Source organism: Perognathus longimembris, chromosome 9 (assembly GCF_023159225.1).
Source record: "Perognathus longimembris pacificus isolate PPM17 chromosome 9, ASM2315922v1, whole genome shotgun sequence".
Classification (NCBI taxonomy): domain Eukaryota; kingdom Metazoa; phylum Chordata; class Mammalia; order Rodentia; family Heteromyidae; genus Perognathus; species Perognathus longimembris.
The window spans coordinates 39,692,001-39,719,948 of NC_063169.1; the positions used below are offsets into that span (position 1 = coordinate 39,692,001).

At 40.8% G+C, this 27,948-nt stretch overlaps 3 long non-coding RNA genes across 3 annotated transcripts; 2 read left to right on the forward strand and 1 right to left on the reverse strand.

The window, feature by feature from the left end:
• Positions 1-22: 22 nt before the first annotated feature.
• Positions 23-15,908, reverse strand: LOC125357224. Its single transcript, XR_007212094.1, has 3 exons — positions 15,897-15,908; positions 14,987-14,992; positions 23-138 (listed from the first exon to the last, which is right to left on the reverse strand). It is a non-coding gene; the product is annotated as an uncharacterized LOC125357224 (long non-coding RNA).
• Positions 2,004-27,917, forward strand: LOC125357223. Its single transcript, XR_007212093.1, has 3 exons — positions 2,004-2,316; positions 26,328-26,337; positions 27,903-27,917. It is a non-coding gene; the product is annotated as an uncharacterized LOC125357223 (long non-coding RNA).
• Positions 2,874-15,962, forward strand: LOC125357222. The gene is made up of 3 exons (XR_007212092.1): positions 2,874-3,026; positions 13,701-13,703; positions 15,952-15,962. It is a non-coding gene; the product is annotated as an uncharacterized LOC125357222 (long non-coding RNA).
• Positions 27,918-27,948: the final 31 nt, after the last annotated feature.

The window sequence follows — 27,948 nt, forward strand, 5'->3', positions numbered from 1 at the left end:
TGGGCCTTTTCTAGGGTTTGCTGATGGCGGTATATAGACTGAATTAGCAAGAAATGGTGAGGTATATCGGGGTTTATCGATTACAGAACAGGCTCCTCTAGATCGATATAATCTCCACCAAGTCCTTTGAGTTTTAAGCTGTGCCTCATAGTTCTCCGGCGAACAGGCCTGTTTTAAACCTATTAATGTTTACAACTATACATATTGAGGTATCTAATCCCAGTTTGGGTATAGTTTTAGTGTTTGAACTAGGTAAAATATCCTTGGGTTATTTACTTGCGTCATTCGTATGATCACGGTGGCTGGCACGAAGTTTACCAACCCTATGTCAGTATAACTTAGTCAGACTTTCATTCAGATTAGGGCTATATTAGGGTTGGTAATTATTAATATTTAGGAGAATAGGTGTTAATAAAGCGCTAATCTCCTAAGAGTGGAAATAATAATTATTCTGGGGTAATGTGAATTAGAGTATTTTTTTAGTATTTAAAATTTTTATGTCCCAAAGTATTAATTAATATGGTCTAAGCTTAATATTATGAGGCTGAAGAATATTAGTCGAGAAGTCCAGCTACAGATCAATTGGCTGCATCCATGCCTTGACGGCTTAGCTGAGTCACAGAATACCGAAAATAAAAAAATACCAGGGGTATGACAGAGCAGTTATGTTGACCATGGGCTGATTAGTAACTAATCCATCGAGATGTCTTATTGAAGGGGAATGTGTGGGCAATCTTAATTTTATGGCCATGAGGTAAGAACCAGATGCCAGGTATAGTTTCACAATAGCTACCCCCAAGGTTCATGGGCCCGCAGCAAGAAGGGTAGGCCGAGTGTGGGGGGGGGGTGTTGATGGTTTCACGGAGGATGGTAGATTAAGGGACACAAAATAGCAGGGGCTATCTATGTGTTCAAGGACTAACGAAATAGGATGGACTAATGTGGAAATGAGATTATTATTGACAAGCATTGACTTTAAGAACTGGACAATATTTGTATTGTAAGTCATGTAATGTGAATAAAACATAAGATGTAAATGTACTTTTTGGGGGTGTTATCACATGCTTATAAGCATGGTGTATGTTAATTATATGTGGAACAACATGTTATGGTTTATGGACGATTAATCATAGTATGCATAGGCCTTTTTGTGGAAAATAAGTTTTGGCAAAGGTTATGGCTAAGCCTGACATAACAGTTTAAAAGTTATTAAGTCTCCCAATACAGGGAATAGTCTAATTAAGAATTCCAGCTTTGGGGGTTGGAGGTAGGATTGTGTTCTTTCCCTGGTGCTTTAAGAAGATCTTCATCTTAGGTTTACAAGGTCTATATAATTTTATACTATTAAAGCAGTCTTCATTTAAGTATTTTATTTTCTATTAATCCGGTGATTGGGAGCAGGAGTAAGATAATAGAAAAATAGTGAATAGATGCAAATTGGCCAATGATGATGAATGGTGGTTCTACTGGTGGACCTCCAATTCAGGTTAGAATAAATAGGCCTGATACTAGGATTCAAAATAGAATTTGGCTAATAGGTTGGAATATTAGTCCACACTGGTTAGCTGTCTGAAGGAGTGGAAATAAGTCTAGGACTAGGATAGAAAGGACTAGGGCAATTACTCCACCTAATTTATTAGGAATAGAACATAGGTTAGTGTAGGATAAAATGGAAAGCGAAGAAACAAGTTAATGTAGCTTTATCAACTGAAAATCCCTCTCAAATTCATTCAACTAAATCTGAGCCGATATAAGGGATTGCTGATAGTACTGGTAATTACGGTGGCCCCTCAAAGTGATATTTGTCCTCATGCAAGAACATATCCTATGAAAGCTATAGCTATTACTAGGAATAGAAGGATAATTCCAGTATTTCAGGTTTCTTTACAGAGGTAAGAGCCCTAGTAGATTCCTTGGCTGATATGTAGATAAAGGCAAATAAGAAATAAAGATGCTCCATTAGTGTGTATAAATCGAATTAATCACCCATAATTAACATCTCGCTACTGAAGAAAATGCTGTGAGTGTGTCAGATGTATAGTGTATGGCTAGAAATAGGCCTATGGAAATTTGGAGAATTAGGCATACTCCAATAAGGGATCCAAAGTTTCACCATCCTGAGATGTTTGAAGGGGCTGGAAGGTCAATAAAAGCATGATTTACTATTTTTATAAGAGGATGGGATTTGCGTATGATTGTCATTATATATAATTTTTATAGCTGAATTAACAACGATGATTTTTCATGTCATGGGTCATGGTTTAAGTCCATGTAAAAATTATGACAAATTTACTTTATTTAACTTTAATTTTAATGGTTTTAGGTTTTCTTGGGGTGGCTGTTAAGCCTTCACCTATTTTTGCTGATGTTGGGTTAATTGTTAGTGGGGCTGTAGGGTGTGGTTTAATGGTTTTAAATGGTAGTTCTTATGTGGGTATAATGGTATTTTTAATTTACTTGGGAGGAATGTTAGTGGTGTTTGGTTACACAACTGCTATAGCAACTGATGAATATCCTGAAACATGAGGCTCAAATTTATGATTATGATTTTTTATTATTATCTAGGATCTTATTAGAAGTTGTTTTAGGGGCTGGGGATATGGCCTAGTGGCAAGAGTGCCTGCCTCGGATACACAAGGCCCTGGGTTCGATTCCCCAGCACCACATATACAGAAAACGGCCAGAAGCGGCGCTGTGGCTCAAGTGGCAGAGTGCTAGCAAAAAGAAGCCAGGGACAGTGCTCAGGCCCTGAGTCCAAGGCCCAGGACTGGCCAAAAAAAAAAAAAGTTGTTTTAGTCATCACTGTATTGCATTGTGAAGGGTTGGAAAGTTTTGGTGGATTATATGATCTGGATAATATGATAGCATTTGGTGAAGATAAAGTATTATTAGTCTGAGAAGATTCAATTGTGATAGCCGCTATTTATAGTTATGGTAGTTGAATTATGGTAGTTGGTGGTTGAACTCTGTTTATGGCTGTATATATTATTATTGAAATTACTTGGGTGTTTAATTAATAATTATGAGTACAGTAGATAAAATGAAGGATGAGAAATTAATCTTTAATAGACCTTTGTGATTGGATACTGAGCTGGAGGCAGATATGTAAATAGAGGATAAAGTTTTTGTCATACTTTTTTCAGTTCACATGGAGCCAAGGATGGATGTGGCTAGTTTTTAGCTGAATTAAGGGGCCAGTTTAGGAATGAGATGATGAGTTATAGTTGAAAAGAACCCTAGTGAGTTGGAGAAATTGAATGAATATGATTTTGGGTATATTTTAAAGTGAGATGGTATTATGTTTAGTTCTATTGCAGTAATAAACCCTAGAATAGTTACTGTTAGGGCCGTCAATTTAATTGTGGTAGGTATAATTATAGCTTGGGTGTGAGTGAGACTAATAAGGCTGGAAAATAAAAAACCAGCAAAAATGTTTCCTATTAGAAGGCATTTGATAGGATTAATATTTGGGTTATTCTCATTAATAGAATTAATTAGTGAGAATCAGGGGTGTCCTATTAAGATGAAGAAAATAATTTATGAACTATAAATATCTGTAAAGGAGGTCGCGATGAGGGTTAGAGTTAAAGCTCAGGCATTAGTGTAATATATATATATATACATATATGTATATATATATACATATATATGTATATATATATATATATATATATATATATATATATATATATATATATACCTTCAATGATTAGGTGTTTTGAGTAAAATCCGGTAAGGAAGGGTGTGCCAGTTAGAGCTAGACTGACTACAATTAGTGTGGATGTTGTTAAGGGGAGGCATGAGGTGATTCCTCCTATTTTTCGAATACCTTGCTCATCGTTTAGACTGTGGATGATTGAACCGGAACATATAAATAGTATGTCTTTGAAGAGCGCATGTGCACAGATATGGAGGAACGACAGATTCGGTTGATTAATACCTAGGGTTACCATTACTAAGCCTAATTGACTAGAGGTAGAGAATGCAAGGAGCCAAGGAGCCAAGGAGCTTTCCTTTGTTTGAAGGCTCTTGATTACATCTTTTTTGTTTGTTTGTTTGTTTGTTTGTTTTTGCCAATACTACCAAAATGATTTTATTTCTGTCACTGACAACATGCATGACATTTCAATTATATGGTTTTGTTGGTTTCTTAAATATTACTTAGGTATGCATTAAAAATATGTTTATATTTAAGAAATGTGACACAATATAAGAAGTCTTCTATAAACAATCCATTCTCAATATATTTTCCTACTTTGTTTCATACAGAAATAATCTACAAAATCATAAATATGCCTATCAATTCTCATGGCCTACAAGTACAAACAAATTTAGGAGTTTGAGAAAAGTATTCTCTTTGTATCAGTAACATGTAGTGCAGTATTTGAAATGGTTATTATCAATAAAACATATCAAAAGTTCTATGATTTTCCATCTTGTTTGGCAAAAAAAAATGGTTAAAAGCTGAGATTATGTGTTATTTTTCAGGTAGGTTCTCACTATGTAGTAAAGGCAGCTTCAGACTCGTGATTTTTGTATCTCAGCCTGCTGAGTAAATGGAACTACAGGCTTGTACCACTGTGCCCAGACAAAATAGCATTTTTGTTTTTAAAAACAGAAAATAGTTATTTAAAAATCAGTAGATCTGGGCTGGGAATATGGCCCAGTGGCAAGAGTGATTGCTTCATACACACGAAGCCCTGGGTTCGATTCCTCAGCACCACATATATAGAAAACGTCCAGAAGTGGCGCTGTGGCTCAAGTGGCAGAGTGTTAGCCTTGAGCAAAAAGAAGCCAGGGACAGTGCTCAGGCCCTGAGTTCATGGCCCTGAACTGGCCAAAAAAAAAGGTGAAATCAATAAATCTTACTAAAACCACTTCCATGTATTTGAACAAAGAAACATGCCATGGAAGAAGGAATACTTGTACCATCATTTAAATGGTATCTAAAAAAGCTAAATAAAAATAATAATCATATTAAATCCATGTTAGCCTTGCAAAACAATTCCACTGAGATTCTGCTACAGGAGCAGAACCAATAATATCTTCAATTTCCTAGAAATTTTTTTTTAACCATCCTCTGCTGAATTAAAACTTAAAGGGTAAAAATGACAACACAGAAAATTATTCTAGAAAACCATACTTAAAATTCCTGATACACACTTTATTATTTTTTTAATGACTTCAAACCATCCTTTAGGAAATATATAACTGCTAAACACATCACCTATGTAGTGATTTGTTAAATAACTACTCAAGATTTATTAGGTAAGCATTCCAATTACTTTTCTAACAATAAAAGTAAAAAGGAATTTTGCATATTGGATATTTTTTATTTAATACATAATTCTGTAGGCCTTTGTAGAGTATAAAACTTGGAAAGAAAAATATCTCCAACTAATATTCTCATTCATTTTAAATTATTCAAATTGCAAATACTAAGTTAAACACTTATATTGCTTCTAAAAATCTAAGTGTCTAGACGTTTTATACTTTGCTCAATGCAAAAATGATCTGATTCGGGCTGGGGATATAGCCTAGTGGCAAGAGTGCCTGCCTCGGATACACGAGGCCCTAGGTTCGATTCCCCAGCACCACATATACAGAAAAAACGGCCAGAAGCGGCGCTGTGGCTCACGTGGCAGAGTGCTAGCCTTGAGCGGGAAGAAGCCAGGGACAGTGCTCAGGCCCTGAGTCCAAGGCCCAGGACTGGCCAAAAAAAAAAAAAAAAAAAAAAAAAAGATCTGATTCACACTATTATCAACTGTTTATAAAACTAAATATTCTCTGTTTAATTACAGATTACAAGAAATGTCTTCTATGCTCTGATTTTTAAAAACAAGACTGGCTAACACATAAAGAGTATAAATCAAAACTCACAAGAGGTGGCTGAAATCATGTCAACTTTCAGCTTGACAAAACATAAATCCAGTTATTATGCATAAACAATTCAAAATTAAAGTTTATAATGGAAATGTCAACAAGTCGTAACTACTACACATTACTAGAGATGGGTTCCACTACAAACAGGCACAGCAGATGTGCACATCTGATAGACAGATTGCTTAGAAAATTAAAGCTATCAGAGCTATAAATAAGGAATACATAAATATGAACATAGCAATGCCAAAGCAGAGAGACCATTAAAACAAGTTAATAAGATGTGATATGAACACATATGATAGTTCATCATGTAAGCAACTTTCCAATGATTTATAAAGCTATGGTTCTATAATTCTTTTAAGAAGGAAAAAAATTGCTACACAGCTTCATGTAGTAATCTAACTGGACATTTTTGACTACATTGTAATCTTCAAATTATCTTCAAGAGCTGAAATCTCATCAGAATTTCTCCAGAAAATCAGCTTGTCATATTTTCAGTAGCCTTGCGAAGTTCTTTAATAACTGATGATAAGGCTTCTGGGTTAATTCCTTGTTCACAAAGCCGTACACAAATAGACAGGGTTTCCATATCTAAGCCAGTATTCAAAATTCTTGAAATCTCAAGAAGAACGTCATGGTATCCCTCACTGCATTCAGGTTCGCCGCAGCTGCCGCCCCGGCACCGCTGCCGCTTGCCATGGCCAAGCCTGAGGAAGGCGGGAGCAGCAGCGCCTGACCCAGAAACTGGAGCGTCTTTCTTTTCTCCCTGGCAACCACGCGTCCCCGCTCACGCCCCTCTTGATTACATCCTATATCTCACTTTTGATTATTGGTTTACTTCGTTAATTTATTTCTTCTTGGTTCAGTTTGGGCAGTTTATACTTCTCTAAGGATTGATCCATTTCTGTAAAATGTACTTTCTTTAGTGAGTAAAGGTTCTGGAAATAGTTCCTTATAATTGTTTGAATATCCTGTGTATTTGTTGTAATTTTTCCTGTGGAGTTCCTGATCTTACGGATATGAGTCTCTTCTCTTCTTTTTTTTTTGTAAGTCTTGCAAGGGGTCTGTCAATTTTATTTATTTTCTCAAAGAACCAGCTTTTAGTTTTATTTGTTGGATGGCGTTTTTATTCCCATTTAGGTTTATATCTTCTTTAATCTTTGTCATCTCTCTTCTCCTAGTAGTTTTAGATTTAATTTTTTCTTGTTTCTCCATTCGTTTTAACTGCATCATGTTGTTATTTACCTGTTCTGATTCCATTCTCTTAATGTGTGCGCTAAGGGCAATGATCTTGCCCCTCAGCACTGCCTTTTCTGTATCCCATAGGTTTCTTTGTGATGCAATTTCATTTTCATTGTCACTATGAACTCTTAATTTCATCCTTAATTTTCTCTGTGACCCAAATGTTAGATAACAGTGATGAGTTTAACCTCCACGTATTTGCGTAGTTTCTGTGGTATCCTTTGTTATTGAGGGCTACCTTGATTCCACTGTGATCAGATGGAATACATAGGATAATGTCAATATTTTTGTATTTGCTGAGTTCTTTGTGTGGACTATGATATGAATTATTTTGGAGTATGTTCCATGGGCTGCTGAGAAGAATGTGTATTGAGTCTTTGTAGGGTGAAAAACTCTGTACAGATCTGTCAGATGCATATGGGATATGGTGTTACTTAGGTCTTCGGCTCCCTTGCTAATCCTCTGTGTGTTGTATCTGTCTCTTGGATAGAGTGCAGTATTAAAAATTTCCCACTATGATTGTATTTGGGTCTATCTTGTTTTGTAGTTCTGAAAGAATTTGTTGGACATATTTAGAGCCTCTTTTGTTTGGTGAGTATAAATTTATCACGGTGATGTCTTGTTTCTGGATTTTTCCTTGTATAAATATGAAGTGTCCTTCTTTATCTTTTTGAACTGATTTTGATGAGAAGTCTAGCTTGTCTGAAATCAGGATGGCTACCCCTGTTTTGGTAGGCACATTTGCTTGGAAGATCTTGCTCCATCCTTTCATTCGGAGCCTGTTTTTGTCCTTTGCTGTAAGATGGGTCTCTTGAAGACAATAGATAGCTATATTTAGTCTGTGAATCCACTCTGCCAATCTTTTCTTTTTTATTGGAGAGTCCAATCCATTTATATTTAAAGAGGTCATGCCTAGGTGTGGTTTTTCCCCTTCCATTTTCCTGTTAGGCTGTTTTGCTTCTTTCCTTTCCTTTCTTACTTGTCTCTATTGAGCTGTTTTTCCTATTGGGCTCTGGCTATTGTAATTTCTTTCTATTTCTGTTTGGAGGTCCTGTACATTTTCTGTTGGGTGTTTTTCTCCTCTTAGGATTCTCTGTAAGGCTGGGTTTTTGTTCACATATTCCTTTCGTTTCTCTTTGCTATGGAAAGATTTGGTTTTTCCCTCAAAAGTAAATTATAATTTTTCTGGGTATCTAAATCTGGGTTGGCAGTTGTTGGCCTTCAGGAGTTGGATGTTGTGCTTCCAGGCTATTCATGCATTGTAAGTTTGTGTGGAGAGGTCTGCCATGAGTCTGATCTTTTTTCCGTTGAAGTATAGTTCTTTCTTTGTTTTCACTACATTCAGAATATGTTCCTTGTTAAAATCTGAAGCCTTGACTATGATGTGTCTGGGGGTGTTTCTTCTAGGGTCTGGTCGGCTATGTGTTCTATATGCTTCTGTTATTTGGGTGAGGTTTTCCATTTTGAGACTGGGGAAATTCTCTGTAATAATTCTATTGAATATGTATTGTATTCCTCTCCTCTGATACTCCTCTTCTTCATCTATTCCAATTATAGGCAGATTATATCTCTTCTCCCTGTCCACTATCTCCTGGATTAGTCTGCCCTGGAGTTTGACAGTTTCTTGCAGTGCGATAATCTTCTGGTCCTTATCAGCTGAACCATCATCCAAAACACAGACTTGAGATTCAAGATGATCAATTCTTTGTGATGTGGCTTCGAGTGTGGTTTACAGTGAGGCAAGTGAGCTGTTTATGGTTGCCAGATCAGCTCTCATTGTGGTAATTTCTTCTTTTTTTTTTTTTGGCCAGTCCTGGGCCTTGGACTCAGGGCCTGAGCACTGTCCCTGGCTTCCTTTAGCTCAAGGCTAGCACTCTGCCACTTGAGCCACAGCGCCACTTGTGGCCGTTTTCTGTATATGTGGTGCTGGGGAATCGAACCCAGGGCCTCATGTATACGAGACAAGCTCTCTTGCCACTGGGCCATATCCCCAGCCCGTAATTTCTTCTTTTAATGAGTTTATTTTGATTCCATTTTTTCATGCATTTCGTTTCTCAGGATGCTAAGGTCTTCTTTAAATGAGGAGTGGACTGTATCTATTTTTGCTTTCATTTCTTTCTTGACTTCCTGAAGATCCTTCGAGAATTCCATTCTAAATTCCTGGAATTGATTTTTGAATTCATTCCTGAGGCTCTCGATCATTTCTGCTATTTTAGCCTCCAGTGTTTTTTATTCTCCAACTCCTTTCGGTCGTACTGTTTTTTGGAGCTGGCAAGTTGGCTTGACCTTTCATAAAATTTGTGATATTTCTTTGTGATTTATGCATCTGGGATGAAGAAGTTATGGATTCTTGATTCCCTCCTGCTCTTCCTTTCAGGGGCCTGTAGGTGGTGCCCTTGGCATGGTTTTGTGCTGTTTTCCCACTGGTCCACCAGTGGACACTTGTTTGTGTCCTGAGTTCTGGTGTTGAACCTTACTGGCCTATGGGTGAGTGTGACCATCTCGGTTGGAGCCAACGCGGTTACCCTTGCCACAGTTAGGGGTGGGTTTGTTCTGTTGCTTTCTCTACAGGTCCATGCCCTTCTGCCATGTAGTGCCGAGTCTTGTGAACCCTGGTTGGGGGTTCGCGGATCGCTGATTCAGCATGGCATGGAGACTTTTCTCTCTTTTGTGTTTTTCCCCTCTAGTTGCTGTGGGTCAAGAGTGCTTGCCTCTTAGAGTGAGTGTTACTGATGAGGGGTGGCTCTCCCACCCGTGTGGATTTCCCTGTCAGAGCAGGTGTTGCCAGTGAGGGGGGGCCTACCACATGTGTGGGGAGCGCCTATCAGAGCGGGTGTTGCCTTTGAGGGTCAGCTTGCACAACTGTGCACTCCTATGGGTGAGTGGATATGGGACCTTCCTGCTGGAGGGCTAAAATGCTGACCCATGCGAGCCCTCTGGGGGGCGCGTGCCTGTGGGATCCCTTGCTTCTTTTGGGGTGGGGGAATGCTGCCCTGGATTGTTGGAGGCTTGTGCCCTCTCATGATTCTGGGGTATGGCGGTATGCGTGGAACCAAGCAGGTTCAAGTGTCTGGGAATGGGTTGGTGCCCATGGCCTCTCTTCACCTCTGCTGTGAGAGGGCCATGTGCTCGGACCCACTTGACCCTGCTGAGCTGGTTATTGCACACAAGCGCATGTGTGACTGTTGTTCAAAAAGTCCGTGTAAACCCAAGCACCTGAAGCAGAGGTCAGATGCCCACCATGTCCCTGCTGGGGGGCTAGAACACACACTTTCAGGCTCACGAGCTGGGCTTTTGGGCAACATTGGCCTAATGTGTCTCCCTGGCCACTTGTTGAGAGTTACTCTGCCCACTACTAGCTCCTGTTTTCTCCCAGGAGCTGTAGGGTCCTAGAGCCACAAGATATGGGGCTCTTCTGTTCCCTTGGGGTGGGGAGGGGGAGGGAGGGAGCTCTAGTTTCTTTGTCACCTTGTGATGAGCTCTATGTCTGGTTTTGGGTCTCTGCCAGTGAGGATTTCTCATTTGTGGGAATGGGGTGCCTTCCTATTGTGTTAGTGCCATCTTCTCTCTCCTCCCTATGGCCATTCTTGAGAGAAGACCAGGTTAGGATAAATGAGGTAGGTGGGTCCTGTTCTAGAAGGTTAGGTTACAGTTGGCATTTGTATAGAATGTCCAAAGTTTTGAATAATTGGATTAAAAATAGGATGCATAAGTCTGGAATAAAATAGAGTTCAAAGGCATTTCTAGACAGGGGCAGAAAAAATGGCCACACATGAAAACATTTGAGCTTGATGCTCCAGTCTTTGTGAAATAGCCCTTTCCCTGGTGAGTTGTTAGTGATTCAGCTGTATGAAGGTTAGCCTGATACCCTCTTGTGGTACTGTTCTATATTGATTCTGATTTGTTTTGATTCCTGTATAACTTAAATTTTTGACACATCCTTAAGGACTGGTAAAATAAACTGTATTTTCATAGGGACAGTCAGATGAGGAGAGGGTTGGGAATAGGCCCTCAGGAGCAAGGAATGGTAGTTGAATACAATTATATTTCCAGTCAGTGGTAAAATGACTCTATCTGTAAATAGAGAAGGTTCTCTCTGTTTGACAAAAGGAGTATGTCTTGGCCAGGTTTGAGTTACTGAGAGATGAGAACATTGGAAAGATTTCATTAAAATGGCACACAGTTTGAAATAAGTCTTTGTACAGACAGAATTTGAGTGATGTACAGACTAGAGAGAATGTGTCTGGTGATGAGATATTTTTCACACAGAGATGATCTGAGTTTCAGCTTCATGCAATAAACATCACGGGAAAGGTGGCCTGGCCATAGACTATGTTGTAGATTAGTCGGGACATGAATGTTTCCTCCATTTAATCCTCAAAGTCTTGTAATGATATTGGTCCCACCTGGGTTTCCTCTGAGGATCAGGCAACGGTCTCCTGAACACAGGGAGGTCCTAGGCAAAGTGAGTTTGTGTCAGTGTATGGGTATCAAGTAGGGGAGGGGAACAGAAATCTTAAGGCCCAAGTCAAGAAGGAATTCTCAGCAGTTTTGTCACTACGGAGATATTAGAATTGCTTGAAAGGGGCTGAAGAACTGTTTTGCTTCTGTTTTCATGTTTTGTCCTCAGAGGTCCTATAGAAGCAATCAATCTTCAGGTTGAAGAAGATGTTTCAGAAGAAGAGCCAGCAGGTTGGGAGATTTGTTCTGAATATCTCCTGAGAAACAAGTGAGTGAGGTCAGTAGTAGGCAGGTGGGAGCCCAGGGAAGGGAGATGCTAGGATATTTATTTGTGGTCATGACATCTCAATCTCAGTTCAAGGAGATGAGGAAAAGAGGGATTCTGAGGGTAGTAGTGAGAGGCAGTGGAAATCACTTTCCTCCATCATGATGGGGTTCCCTACAGAGCTTGGTAAGCTGTCTTTTTATGAGGATGGGAATTTTCTATCTAAACTTTTAGGTACCACTTTTGAGTTTCATTCTGCCTGGAATTTCTTAAGATATTCTCCTTCTGCTGGGTGATTTTTGAAGTGAAGGCTCACTCAGTCACTGGTCAGGGAAATGAGGAGCCCAGAGCTGGGAAATGATAGATTATAGTAGGACTCTGGTTACTTCAGCTGACTCTTCAGAGGTGGCAGGCAAGGTCTCTATCCATCCAGTAAAGGAGTCGATGTTTAGACATACTTATCGCACTGGAGGAGGGAGGAGCAGGAATGTGACATCTTTTACTACCCTTCACATGGAGGGTTACTCCTAATTGGTGTGTGAGCAGTGAGGAATGGATCACAGTTGCCCCCAAGGGTTAATTTAATTCTATACAGAGCAGTGCTAAGTCTGAGATAGGAGATAATCCAAAAAATCAGAATTAATATCTTGTTATAGGGGTTTTAATAGTTTCTTCTTTGTATGTAAGGAATTGTTGCTGACCTTATGGGTGTCTAGATTGTTGTTATGCAGCATGCTATTTTACTTGCAGGAGCATCTGCAGTATCTTCCACATTGCCCCCAGGGATAGGGGAGTGAGTGTGTGGTTACCTAGGGGTTGTAATCAGGGCTTAGGATATTGAAAATAGGGTAGAGCAGGTGACTGGCTACAGGTGTATGGAAGTTCAATGTAGGAGTATGAAGCCTTGTGGCTACCTGGTCTGCCTTCTTGGCTATGGATTCTGAGAATGGGTGTCATTGTGACCCACGCAGTGGTGCCCATTCCATGGATAAGCAAAGAGAACACACAGGATGTAGAGGATACATGATATAGTGTGAAGGGAAAATGTCAAATTGGAGACCCCTGAGAAAACTGTACATAAGACATGCTACATGTGTTTTGAGTTTGCATAAAGCTTTAGCCTCTTGAATTGAGTATTGTGGGTCTTAAGTAAGGTAAAGCCACACTGCCTTGTGGGCTGAGATACTGGAAGTTTCTATGACGTGTGTGGTAAACACTACAGCCTAGCTTATGAAATTTCTCCTCAAGTGCTAAGCCACTGCCCTCCACACCCAAAGTATAAAGAGGTGTGAGGAACACCTGGTAGTTCACGTCTCACTGTACTGGACTGTTTGAGTGTTTCTCCATGTGAGTGGTCTAAGCAGCAGTGGCTGTTGGAGGACTGGAAATAAGATAGTTGCATTGAGAACCGAGCAGATAGAGAGCTTGTCCAGGAGAAGGGTTTGGTATTCTGTAATATGATTATTATGGAAAAAATGTCATGTGCTCTATGACTTAGGACACCTAAGACCTGCTGAGGTCTCAGTAATTGAACAGGTTGTCCCTAGAATACATTACTAGCTTCTGTGGTGGGAAGGACCACTGTGATTCAATATTGAAAGCATGGGTTCAACCTGGGGCAGTATCACCAAGCATCTTAGATGAGCTGTGGCCCTAGTCTGGTCCTGTTCTTTATTCTAGCATTCCCTTTGCTAGGGTATTCTTTTCCTTTCTTGTGTACAAAGTAGAAAGAATTTAAGATTGTGTACAGTAAGCAGAAGCTAGAATGAGGGTGTTCTGAAGAGATGAAAAGGCCTTTGGTGAATTTTCCAGATGCTCCAACTCTAGGCTTCATATAAAGGTCTAGCAGGGAGTCCATATGGAGGTATTCAGAAAATAAAAATCCTGGTCAGTCCTAAACATTAGGATTCTAAATTCCTGACTAAATGAGAGGCTTTACAGGATTTAGTAAGTGCTTTTTTGATGTTGTGATGGAGCTTTGGCCAGGCATCAGAGGAATCCGAAACACACACACATATATACATATATGTGTGTATATGTGTGTGTGTGTGTGTGTGTGTGTGTGTGTGTTTTAACAATCCTGGGGCTTGAATTCAGGGTCTGTGCCATGTCCCTTAGCTTCTTTTGCTCAAAGCTAGCACTCTACAGTTTGAGCCACAATGCCACTTCTTCCAGGGCCTTTTCCCAATGCTTTGCCCAGACACAGAGCAGCCAGCGTCAGCAAGCAGTGAGCACCTGGATCCGGGGTGCCCAACTGCAGTGGAGCTGAGGCCTGTGGTCACAGGTGCTAGTACACACACTTTCAGAAAAGCCTCCCTGCCTCAGGACAAACCGCTAGGCAAGCAGTTTAGGGCCAGGTGAGTCCCAAGGAGACGAGCTCCAGCCTGCCCTGGCCCACACCGGAAATAGTCCCATCTGAATGGTTTCTTATCCACTGAAGTTCAGTTCTGGTTCAGTGTAGATTCATGACTGTTGGAATTAGATGAAAATATGCTGATATTCATACTGAAGGAGACCCTCCTGAGAAAATAGTTGTCCTTCACTTCTGTTTAGTGTCTGTGTTTTTCAAAATTCATAGGAGGTTACATTAGCGGTACTAATTTTACTCTATATTTACTCTATATTTAAATCTTTATGACTGTTAAAATCCATAAATATGTAATTCACATCATTTTCAGTATAATGGATTGAATTGGTAAACATTGTGTTTCCTTAAGTAATCCAGACTCAGATACAACCTACCGTGTTTTGTCTACTTTGGGAAATTGAGATTGATTTTATTTAAAGACAGATATAACGCTAGATGGCAGTTTATCAAGCCTATAAACCTAGCTACACAAGAGGCCAAGATCTGTTACTCCTGGGTTTGTTTTTTTGTTTGTTTTTTGTCAGTCCTGGGGCTTGGACTCAGGGCCTGAGCATTGTACCTGGCTTCCTTTTGCTCAAGGCTAGCACTCTGCCACTTGAGCCACAGCACAACTTCCAGCTTTTCCTGTGGTGCTGCAGAATTGAACCTAGGGCTTCATGCATGGTAGGCAAGCACTCTACCACTAAGCACATTCCCAGCCCTGTGATTCCTGTTTTAAAGCCAGATTGGGCAGGAAAATCCATGACTCTTATGTCCAATTAATCAACCAAAAGCTCCAAGTAGAGCTGTGGCTTAAGTGATAGAGCAGTAACCTTGAGCAACATAAGCCTAGGGATGGTGCCCACGTCCGGACTTCCAGCTCTAAGACCGGAAGAATGAAAAAAATGCAGGAGGAGGAGGAGAAGAAGGAGATACATTTTAAAAAAGAAAAAGATACATAAGAGTAGGTGACAGCCTGGGAATGTGGCTTAGGGGAAGAGTGCTTCTTTGGCATACATTAAGCCCTGGGATCAATTCCTCAGCACCACATAAACAGAAAAAGCTGGAAATTGGCGCTGTGGCTCAAGAGGTAGAGTGTTTATGTTGAGCAAAAAGAAGCCAGGGACAGCCCTCAGGCCCTGAGTCCAAGCCCAAAAACTGCAAACAAACAAACAAACAAACAAACAACAAAAAAAGTAGATAGTAAACTACTGGGGAATTGGAAACAGTAACTCAGGTTGGCCACAGAGAGACAGGTGGAGCAATGAGCAGTCTACACTGGGTACATTCATGAAAATGTCATAATAAAACCCATTATTTATTTAATATTCACTAAATAATGAAAATGGCTTTCAAGACATGAAGAACAGTGAACGCAAATACAACAGGAATGAAGTGATACTTTCTGTATAAACAAATGCAGGACCCGTGTCATGAGGTTTGAAATCATGGATGGTATCAAATGATCAGCCTTGGGCCTGAGTTACATAATAAAATCCTGTGTCAACCAACAGTCAAAATGAAAATAAATACACAAATAATATGCAGTAAGAAAATCAAAACCAAACAGAAATATTTTGAAAAATTCTAATTCAGTAGTTATTGTAGTGACCAAAGTTTTTTGAAGAGAGCTCTCTTTTATAAAACTCATGGAATTGGCTCTTTTTCCCTTTTCTACAATGCTAATGAGCACATGACCTAGAGATCAGACTTCCACTGAGCTTACATAAACATTGGTCCCAGCGCCATCTAGAGATTAAAATAAAAAATAAGCCTGAGTTTCTAAGTTATAGGAAATTCAGCTGACTCTGTTACATAAAAGCTACAGATAATAATGTAAAGTAGCAACAACTAAATATTAAATTGGCTGGGCCCTGGTGGTTCATGCATGTAATGCTAGCTAATAAGAGGCTGAGATATGTAGATTACAGTTCAATGTTAGCCTCAGCTGAAAAAATATTAGACTCCACTTTCTCTAGCCAGAAGTAGAGGTGTAGCTCAAGTGGTGGAATGCTAGCTTTGAATGAAAAACTCAAGTGAAAGCAAGCCCCAATACTGACTTAATAGTTGAACTAGAGTTCAAGTCCCAATACTGGCACAAAAACAAAAGACTAAATTGAGTGGTATAAACTATATGGAGTTTACGGACAGGTCAGAGCACAGAGAATGTAGCTGAAGAAGGCAAAGAGGAAAGTGATGAGAAAAGTCTAGAGGTAGATAGGCTCTTTCACTGCAGTGTTTCATAGGTCCTGTCAAGGTTTTGTGTTTATCCCAAGTATAATCCAAAGCCATTAAGTGAGTGAGAGGTGTGGAGAGGGCAGTGATAGAAACTGAGACAGAATTTTAACATCTTCAAAATTACCAGGCACCAGTGGCACACACCTGTAATCCTCCCAATCTTGGAGAATCCAAAGAGGAGGGATTTGGTTAAAGACCTTCAGAGGCAGACAAATCATGAAGATTCTATCTCATCAGATAGGAGCTTGGCCTGTGGCCATGTGCCTGTCATTGCAACTACAAGAATAAGTCAAAACTCAGTGACTCCCAATCTGGTGGCACACATAGACAAGAAGAGAGACCATTTATTGTTTATATTTATTTCTTTATCTTTGGCTGCTCCTGGTGTTTGAACTCAGGGTCTAGGTTATATCCCTGAGCATTTTTACTCAAGGCTAGCACTTTACCATTTGCACCACAGTGCCAGTTCTGCATTTGTTGTTTATATGGTACTGAGGAATCGAATCCAGGGCTTAGTGCATGTTAGGCAAGCACTCTACCACTAAACCACATTCTCTGCCTTGAGACCCTACCTTAAAATTAACCAGCACCCAGAAAAGCATGATTTTGTTCAAAGTATACAATGGATTCCACTTGTATTACAAATGTGTATTAGCATAAAGATCTATATGGGTACTGTGATTCAAACCTCTGAGTTCTAACTACCATGGAAGCTGAGACCTAGTAGATCAAGGCTTAAAACTAGATTGGGGCAAAAAGACCATAAGACTCCGGTTGACCAGTAAAAACCTGGGTTGTAGATGTGACTTGAGTTGTAGAGAATGATCAAGAACACAAGGCTTTGAGTTCATCTCCTGGTGCTGTAAAAAAAAATGAACAAAGAAATATTTTTTAACTATGTTGCAAGACAAGGCTGGAGGTGTGAGTCAAGAGTAGAGTATCTGCCTAGCAAGAACTAGGTCCTCAGTTGAAGTCCCCATACTGATAGAATAGCTGAATAAGTAAGTAAAGAAAGAAAGAAATATCACTTTGGCTGAAGCATGGATACTAAGAAGAAGCCCAAACAAATAAAGAATCGCTAAGAGGCTAGTAAAGTATTCAGATAAGAGATTCTGGGTTGTTGGACCCAGAATAGTTGATATGGAAACACAGATTCCTAACTCTACAATTAGATCTACTGATGACAATTTTCTGTTAAAGACAGAGGAAGACCAAGAGGCAAGAGCTATGGTTGATGACTTGAGAATTCAGGTTTGAGCAATTGAGTAGATGGTGGCTTCTCATTCCCAGACTGTGGAAGATGGGATTAGTGTAGGTTTTAGAAATTAAGGCTACAAGTAAAGTACTGGCCAACCTCAGCCATGGATAATTAAGCTATTCCGCTAGGTACCTCATGTAATCAGGAGACTCACTGGACTCTGTATTTCACCTTCTGAGACATGATGGATCTGGGTCTGAGCAAAAATGGTGAGTCAGTTTATCTGGAGGATTTTTTAGTATATGCATGGTATTGAATATATAAAATCACATCTGACCATTTAGGTCTGTAGTTTTAAAACCTGCAGTATGTTACACTTTTTAGTTACTTACGACCTGGTCTTATCTCATCAAGACATTAATACTGGGCACAAATATACACTAGCTGTATTGTCTCTAGGCAAGTGTTAATGAACCTTATAAATCTATTTTTAACACAAGATCCTATCATTAAAGCCAAAAAATAATTAATAAATATCCCATTAATGCAGAAATAAGGCTGGTAAGCCAAGGGGACCAATCAAACCAAGACTTGTACCTTGGAGAGCGTTGTTGGTCATGTAATTCCCTTTCACAAATGAGCTTCAGCAATTGAGCCATGGAATCTCTGATGACTCCAGAATGGTTAGAATAAAAGCAACATTGTTCACCTAATGCCAAGCAAAGTCCTCCCTGCTGTAAAAGCAAGAGGTCCAGGCCCTGTGATTTTGTAGGGCCACCTCAGAAAGGGAGTCCAATGCTTTATCCAGGTGGGAGATGGAGGCTTCTATGTCTTTGAGATCAGTGTTGATAGCCTCCTTCAGATGTTTATAATTCTTGTCCTGTAATACATAGACAGTTTTGCTGACCCCTATGCTTCCTACAAGTCCAATTCCCACCAGTGAGGAGACAAGTACTCCCACAGCACCTATGGCTCTCCTTGATCAAAGGCGATTAGAAAAGGACACATCCATCTTTTCTTCTGTAACATAGGCAATACAGAGAAACAATTGTACAAGTAGGCAAAAGGCTGGACTCCAATTAAGCACGGTCCCAAACACGCAGGGGGTGAGGCCAAAAGAGCAGGCCCACAACCCGTCAGGGTGTGGGGCATAGTAGGTATTATTTGAGGCCGTAATGGAGGTTTTACATAGGGTAAAGAAGCCTTCTGATGGTGTGAAACAAGACAAGTTCCATCTCCTTGTACTTGCTCCGGGGTCATTTTTTTGCATTTTCTTCCTCATTGGCTCCATTAACAGGCTCGTCCCTTCCTGGGGTGGGTGGTCAGACATATCTGGAAGGAACCCACTCTGGTTTGTCAGCTCCTTCTGGAAATATACAAGCAAAACCTCTTCCATAGTTAATAAAGGTGCAGGGTCCTGCCAGGTGCCAGAGACCAAATCCTTCTAGCAGAAAAGAGGCAGGGGTGTGGGACGCAGCAACCTCGCGCCCCAATGTTTGTGGGAGGGGGAAAGGCCCTGGTCATCAAAGGTTAAAAACTTTAATGTAAATAATGCTTCTACTAGGCTATCCTGAGGCTGCCCATGTACCCCTACTGGTGGTCCCCTCTTTAATTGATTTTAAGGGTAGCATGTGTGTGCTCAACAATGCCCTGTCCTTGAGGGTTAACGGGGATACCAGTTGTGTGCTTGATGTCCGCACAAAAGGTGGAAAAAAGAGCTTGAGTAGGCGGGACCATTACCTGTCTTGAAGGAGAATGGAACTCCCATAACTAGCACTGCCTGTTTTAATGAGGCAATAGCCATGCGTGCATTTTCTTTAGGGTAGACCACCGCAAAGACAAGTGAGGAAAAGGTGTCAACACAAACATGAACAAACTTTAGTCTACCAAAACTTAGGACATTTGTAACATCCACCTGCCAAAGTGCATTGGGTTTAAGACCGCAGGGGTTAACAGCCCCAGTGGCAACAATAGGAACACATGCGCAAAGGGTGTTTACAGATCTGTTTTGTGAGTCCTAGAATCAAATGATGAAGGGAGTCCGAGGAATTGTGAAAGCGGGAGTGAAGGGCACGGGCTTGCTCTATAGGAGAGGCAAGAAATGAGGAGACCAACTGATTGATCTCCTCGTTACTTCTTGATAGATTAAGGTGAGACTGTATATGTTGTAAGTACAGGGGTTGACCATGGAGTTCTAAAAGAATTTTAAGCTGTTGTATGGCCACGTGTAATGGGCCTGACGTGGGTTTTAAAAAAGAAAATGGTAGGGATTTGGAAATATTTATAGCATATTGGTTGTCCCCAAAAAGGTTAAGAGGATCCGGGCAATCATGCAGCAGGGCTAAAGTGGCTAAAAACTCCCCGAGTTGTACCAATCCCTCGTAGTCTTGCCAAAAAATTTGCAGTGAAGGGGAATCTATAAAGCATATCCAAATACCCTCTTTGAGGAATCAGTGAAATCCACTGCAGCATTGGCTATAGGCCATGTTTTTAAAGGCCATTGTAGGGACACTGGCATCATGGGCAAATGAAAAAAAGCTTATGCTGGGGAAAATGGTTATCAACTGTCCCAGAATAAACCTCCATTTGCCCTTCCTACAGAACGGGCATATACCCATCCTATTCCTTGGGGCTTGATGAACTGTCTGTGCCAGCTTACCCTTTTTCCACCATGCGCGGACTCCCCCCAGGGCCTGTCACATCATACATGGACTCCCCCCAGGGCCTGTCCCATCATGGCTGGACGGCCCAAGCTGCACCTTTGCCAGATCACCCCTCACTCCTGAGGATAGGCACACAGGCTTGTACTAAGTTTTTCTTGTCTTTTTCTAGTGATCTCTGAATGAGAAACGCGAGCAGTTCTTTAATCAAACATTAATATCCAAATTTCTAACATTTAGTCCCAAACTTTAACAGTAATAAAATTTAAGTTCTTAATACCTTTTGCTAAGCCTGATAACTTGATTACATTGTAAACAACCTTATGCATTAAGATACCAGACTTTTAAAACTGCAAATTAAAAAATCCTTAGATATCTTTTAACTGTTTTTTGAACTATGCAATAATCCTTTGAGACTTTTGAAAATGTCTAAATCTCATGACCTTTTTGGAGTTTAAACTTAAGCTCACACATTTTTACATCATGATGACAGTTTTAATCTTGAATATGTTTGTATTTATATGTATACACATGTACTTTTGCAAAGAGATCTTAAAGCACATAAAATAAACATTGGGCCATACATTTTTGTATGGCAAGAGATATTTTTGCCAATTGTACTCTTGCCAAGATTAAAGATAAAACTTTTTTTAACAAAGAACTTTAGCAGGGCCTCATTTTTCCAAAGCTTTCTTGTTTGAACAAGGAATTTTAGTACCTCAAATACTTTTTTTCGGAAGAAAGCTGGGTGGGGGTCCCCTGGAGCTAAACGGAGCCCACCCAGTACTCAACTCTAGTCTTTAGCCCAATTTTGACTAGAGCATTATTAAATTATCAATTTACCTTTTGAGTTGGGGGAAGAAGGTGGTTACCTGAAGCTGATCTCTTAGCCCACCAGCCTGACTGTAGTTTGCCTATTTTAGCCAGGAGCACATTTACAATTTTAACTTACTCTGAGACTAAGATTAGCCAGCTGTTTGAAAGAGGTCCTCAGCAGCCTGCACTTTCCCAACTGCCTTCTTGCAGAAGGGGACACAACACATTGCAGACTCTGATTTTCCCCCAAAGGTGTGCAAATGAACAATAAAAACATGAGAAACAAAATTTTATATTTAAAATTGGTACCAACCTCAAAGACAGAACCAATCATGACAAAACAGGACAGAGAAACAGACTTTATGCCTTGGATGGCATGTCCAGCATCAACAAGCTGGACACCAGAGTGATGGAAAGATTATGGGGCCCTGAAAAGTCTCAGGGGAATCCTCCCCTGTAGAGATTTCCATCCCCCAGCAATCAGCCTGCTGATGCCACCCACCAGAGGCTTCAAAGAACCCAGATGCCCTGCTTGGCACTAGGGAGAGAAGAGACAAACTAGCCCACAGAAATAGGACAGTATCAGACACTACCACCAGCTTGTCAAGGTTTTGGTCCTTAAAATGTTGCCAGACCAAGTTTAGGGGAAATTCCTCGGCAGATGCTGTTTGTCCCATGTCCTCCTGTAAAGTAAGTTTGATTACAAACGCTGTAAGCAAAAGCAAAAGCAAAGACAAACACAGACACGACCATACACAGAAACGAGGAACCAATTTTTTTAGTACATAACTCATACATAGGATAATTCTCTACAACAGCCCTTTTCTAGATAATAAATAAAATTGACAATACATACAACACACTCAAAAATTCCTGCAATGACCACTCAAGAGGACTTCCAGTTCTTCTTGTTTGGTCTCCCAGTGAAGGGATGGGGTGTCCCTGCATCCACTCCGGCCTTGGGATCTGTACTGCATCCACTTTCTCCCTAGTGGGCTACACCTGGAGCTCCACAACAGACAGACAGAATCTTACCTCTGGAGGATTTTGTGTTACTCAGATGCCTACTCAGGAACTGACAGCAGGTGGTCACACAATGCAGGGGGTAGAGCAAGTCACAAATGGGTTAAGCAAGCCATTTACAGAAGCAGAAATTTTGGTCAGGCTGACCTAGTACCAACTTTATTTTAACAACTGCCACCATATTTTCCCATTACCACTAAGCAAGCATGAGCGGGCCAGAACAATCCAGTACTTAATCATAAGCAAACCAACCCAACAGCTACCATGGCATTTCTACTACTATTATGGTTATTTCTATAGTCTATGACTAGGATCATTTTTTATTGTCCATTACCATGGTTGCTACCTAGGGACAGAGGGGAACAAGGGCTCCCATGAGGTGGGGCATTTCCCCCATTTTCCTGAGGAGCAACAATTACAGGAAAAGCAACACAGCCCCAGAGTGTCATGTCCATACAATTCAGGTAGGCCATGGAAATGACTGTAGGCCTTGGTTCATCCCAGAGAGGGGGCCCACAAGGAGCAGTGGGAATTGAAGGGAGAGCCTTGGGAAGGTCCCCAAATAAAGGGGAAGAGTAATATCCTCTATTTTGGGACTGGGAAGAGGGGGGTAAAGCCACCTGCTAGCCTCGGCGCTGCCAACAGTCGTGTAGTCGTCTTCAAATAAAGGGGTCTCCGCGCCTTTATCTACAGGGGCAGAGTTGTTCTCACTCTGACGGACAGGGGGATCCATGGCTGTAGTGGCCTCTGCGCCTTTATCTACCCCATGGGGCAGGAGTGCTTACAGCTGTAGTGGTGGCATTTGCAGGGACTGCTGCGGGGATGCCTTGGAGGCAGCTGATAATGGCAGACACAACGGGAAAGAAATCAGGGGGCAAGTTTTTAATATGGTCACCCCTTTGGGCCGGATGGGCCACTCGTTCCCAAGTGGAATTGTCCCAAACCTCCATCGCAAGGATCCAGGGGCAAAGATCCAAAACAGTATCATATAACGTATCCAGTTGCTTATCAGAAAATTGAATATGCCTACTCTCCAAGATCCCTTTGAGAACACGAATCTGGCTTTCCTTTCTTTGTGAGTTAGTGTTTCCCATGTCGCTTGGAGTGGTTCACTTACCTGCTTACGTGCATGCGCGCGAATTGCTTACATGCGTCCCTGTTCTGGCGCCAATTGCTGCAGCTGCTGCAGTAGCTGCTGGCCAGTGCCTTGGGGAGACAAGTGGAGATGGAGTCACAGAAGAAGAGGAGGCCCAGGCGGGACAGATTTCTGAGACCAGATTCGAGGTACAGGTCTAGTTCATTGCTCAGTTTCAAAGACTATATAGGCGAATCACCCAGTATATGATGTAATCAACAGTCAATAGGTAACAGACACCTTTACTTAGGGACTCTTTTGCCTAGGGACTTTCCAGAATGTGCAGGCTTGGGGCGGAGCCAACTCATGCCTTACTGTCCATTGGGTTTGCACAAGAGCATGTAGTGACTCTGCTGTTTGCAGCAGAGTTCCGAGTATATGTGGCTCTCCCCTGATAGCTGCTAGCTCCCCTGGGGCGTTCCCCACAGGGTTAGTGTTAGGGCTATGATAAGATCAAGTGTTAAGGTTAGGGTTATCCTTAAGACTATGGTTAGTGTTAGGGGTTGGGGTAGGGTTACGGTTAGGTTTAGGGCAAGGTTTGGGGTTAGAATTAGGTCGACTACTAGGGTTATGATTAGGTCTAGGGTTAGGGAGAGGGTTAAGGCTAGGGTTAGGTTTAAGATTAGTCCTAGGGTTAGGGTTAGGGCTAGGTTTATGGTTAGGGTTAGAGTCAGTTTAAAATTAGGTTTAGGATGATGGCCAGAGTTAGGTTTACAATTAGGGCTATGGTGAGGGCTAGGGTTAGGGTTAGGGTTATTGCTAAGATTATTGTTACGGTTTGGATTATGGTACAGTGAGGATTAGGGCTAGGGTTATGTTTAGGACTCAAATTACAGTTAGGGGTGATAGAGTCAGGTTTAGGGTTAACATTAGGCGTTAGAATTCGAGTTAATGCTTGGGTTAGGATTAACTTATGGGCTTGGGTTTTGGGTTTGGACTAAGGTTAGGTTTTTAATTGGGCCATTTTTCTGTTTTAGGCAAGGTTTCGGCCTATAATTTTGGTTTGGGTTAGTGTTGGGGCTCGGCTTTGTATTATGTTTGGTTCAGAATTATTTTTCAGGCTAATCTTGGGCTTGTATTAGGGTTATGGCTAAGTTAGAGTTACGATTAGGGTAAGTACTAGGGTTTGTAATTGGGGTAGGATTACGTTGAGCCTGCACATTTACGTTAGAGATAGGACTATGCCTAGGTTAATGGTCCGGTTTAGGACTAGTGTTAGGGTTTGGGCTAGGTTTTGTTTTAGGTCTAGGGTTAGGTTTAGCCCTGGGTTTAGGGTTAAGTTAAGGGTTAAGGCCAGGGTTAGAATCTTGCTTATAGCACTGGTTTGATTTTGGGTCAAGGTTAGGCTTAGGTTGCGGCGTGTGGGTTGATTTACGGTTGGTTGAGGCTTGGTTAGGGTTAGGGTTTGGTTGTTGTTTGGGTTAGTTTTAATGATGATGTTAGGGTTATAGTTAAATTTGAAGTTGAGTCTTGGTTTTGTGTTTGGGTTCAAATTAGTGCTATCAATCGGGTTAGGGTTAGAATTAGGATTAAGGATAGGGCTAATATTAGGCATAGGGCAGGTTTAGGACTAGGGTCATGGATATGGCTATGTTTAGGTTTAGTGTTTGGTTTAGAGTTAGGGTTGGGTCTATGGCTATTGTTTGGCTTTCTGTTATTGCTATGGTTAGGGCTATGTTTAGGGTTAAGTTTAGGGCTACTTTTTGGCTTAGATTTAGGTTTAGGTCTTGGTTTAATATTAGGGTTAGGTTTAGGAATAGGGTTAGAGCTAGTGTTAGGGTTAGGTCTAGGGTAATTTTTTTTCAAATTTTTATTATCAAACTGATGTAAGGAGAGGTTACATTTCCATACATTAGGCATTGGATACATTTCTTGTACTGTTTGTTACTTCGTCCCTCATTTCCCCCTCTCTCCTCCCCCTTTTTCTCCCCCATGAGGTATTCAGTTCACTTACACCAAACAGTTTTGCAAGTATTGCTTTTTTAGTTGTTCGTCTTTTTTTACCTTGTGTCTCTCAATTTTGGTATTCCCTTCCAATTTCCTAGATCTAATACCAGTATACACGGTTTCCAATATACTCAGATAAGATTACAGAGATAGTGTAGATACAGTGACAGGAAGTTGACACAAGAACATCATCAATAATAGGAGCTACAGATACACATGGAACATTGAAAGTAGTTACAACTGTGATATAACAATTGTTTCCATAACATGGAGTTCATTTCACTTAGCATCATCTTATGTGATCATAAGGGTATAGCTATTGGGCTCTTGTGATCCTCTGCTGTGACTTGCCTAAACCTGTGCTAATTATTCCCAATAAGTGAGACCATAAAGTCCATGTTTCTTTAGGTCTGGCTCACTTCACTTAGTATAATTTTTTCCAAGTCCTTCCATTTCCTTACAAATGGGGCAATGTCATTCTTTCTGATAGAGGCATAAAATTTTATTGTGTATATGTACCACATTTTCCTGATCCATTCGTCTACTGAGGGGCATCTGGGTTGGCTCCAGATTCTAGCTATGACAAATTGTGCTGTGATGAACATTGTTGTGCTGGTGGCTTTACTGTGATTTTGTTTGTGGTTTTTTGGATAGATACCCAAAAGTGGGCCTGCTGGGTCATAGGGGAGTTCTATGTTTAGCCTTCTGAGGAATCTCCATACTGCTTGCCAGAGTGGCTGGACCAGTTTACATTGCCACCAACAATGAAGTAGTGTTCCCTTTTGGCCATATCCCCTCCAACAATTGTTATTGTTAGTTTTCTTGATATATGACATTCTTACTGGGATGAGATGGAATCTCAATGTTGTTTTTATTTGCATTTCCTTTATGGCCAGTGATGTAGAGCACTTTTTCATATGTCTCTTGGCCATTCTCATTTTCTCATCAGAGAAGTCTCTTTGTAAGTCATTAGCCCAAGGTCTAGGGTTATTTTTAGCGTTGACTCTAGGACTAGATTTAGTAGTATGGATAGGACCAGGATTAGGTTTAGGATTCGGTTAGGGCTTTAATTAGGATTAGGGTTAGCTTTAGGGATTGGCTTAGTGTTAGAGTTAGTCCTATGTTTTGGGTTAGGTTTAGGTTTAGTGCTATGATCAGAGTTAGGGCTATGATTAGGGTTGGGGTTATGTCTGGTGTTAGCTTTTTGGTTAGGTTTGGGGTTAGGCTTAGAGTTAAGGCTATGATCAAGATAAGGTTTGTGTTTTGCTCTAGAGTTCGGGCGAGGGTTCGAGCTAGGGTTATGTTTATTGCTTGGGCTAAAATGATGGTTATTTCTAGGGTTCGGTTTATGTCTAGGGTTAGGATTAGGTTAGTGTTAGTACTAGGGCTAGGGTTAGGGCTAGTGTTAGGGGTAGGTTTAAGGTCAGATTTAGGGTAGGTTTTGTTTTAGGGCTAGCCTTAGCATTTTGGTTATTTTTTGTTTGGGGCTAGGGTTAGGTTAGCTTTAGGGATAGGTTTATCGTACGGATTAGCTTTGGGGCTATGGTTAGGGTTAGGTGTATGGCTAGGATTTGGGTTAGGGCTAGTTTTAGGGCTAGGTTTAAGCCCCTTGCTAATCTAGGTTTAAGACTAGCATTAGGGTTAGGAGTAATGTTAGGGCTATGGTACTATGGTTAGGAATAGTGATGGGTTAGGTTTAGTGCTAGGACTTGGTTTAGGTTTAGGGCTAGAGTTAGAATTAGGCTCTTGTATTGGGATAGTTTTAGAGTCAGGTTTACGCTTAATGCTAGGTTTAGGCTTAAGGCTATGGCGATAGTGCTAGGATTAGGCTTAGGTTTAAAGCTGCTGTTAGGGTTAAGCATGGTGTTACTGTTAGAGTTTGTGTTAGGGCTAGGTTTAGCTCTTACTCTAGATTTGTGCCTAGTAATAGGTTTAGGTTACCATTAGAGATAGAGTTAGGGTTAGCATTAGGGTGGTCCTAGGGTAAGTTTTAGGGCTATGATAACAGTTATGGTTCAGGTTAGTTTTAGGTTTAGGGTGAGGGCTATGTTAGGGTTTGGTCTTGAGTTATGATTAGCTTTATAGCTATGGTTTGGATTAAGGCTATTGCTAGGGTTAGGCTTAGGTTTATGGCTACTTTTAGACTTTAGCTATGGTTAGGGTTAGAGTGAAGGTTAGGGCTAGATTTCGCGTTCGACATAGGGTTAGGTTTACTTTTAGTGATAGGGTTAGGTTGACGACAAGGGCTAGGGTTAGATTTCTGGTTAGGGCTTCAGCTAGGTTTAGGTTTAGGGTTAGGGTTAGCATTAGGTCTTGACTTTTAGATATGTTTACAGTTACTTTTAGGGTTTACAGTAGGGCTAGGCTTTGGTTTTTGAGGAGTAGGATTTGGTTTAGTGCTCGGGTTTAGTTTAGAGCTAGAGCTAATGTTAGAGTTCTGGTTAGGCCTATTGTTACAGATAGAGTTAAGGTTCATGTTGTGTCTTGGGTAAACCTTACAGCTAGGGTTAATTTTAAGGCTAATTTTGTGGTTAGGGCTAGTGTTAGGGTTAGGGTTAAAGTGATGTTTAGCCTTAGAGTTAGCCCTACCATTGGAGTTTGGGTTACCATATGGCTAGGGTTAGCATGAGGGCTGAGTTTATGTTTAGTGCTTGGTTTTGGTTTTGGTCTAGGGTTCTGGTTAGGAGTAGTGCTAGGGTTATCCCCTAGGGCTAGGGTTAGTTTTAGTGTTAG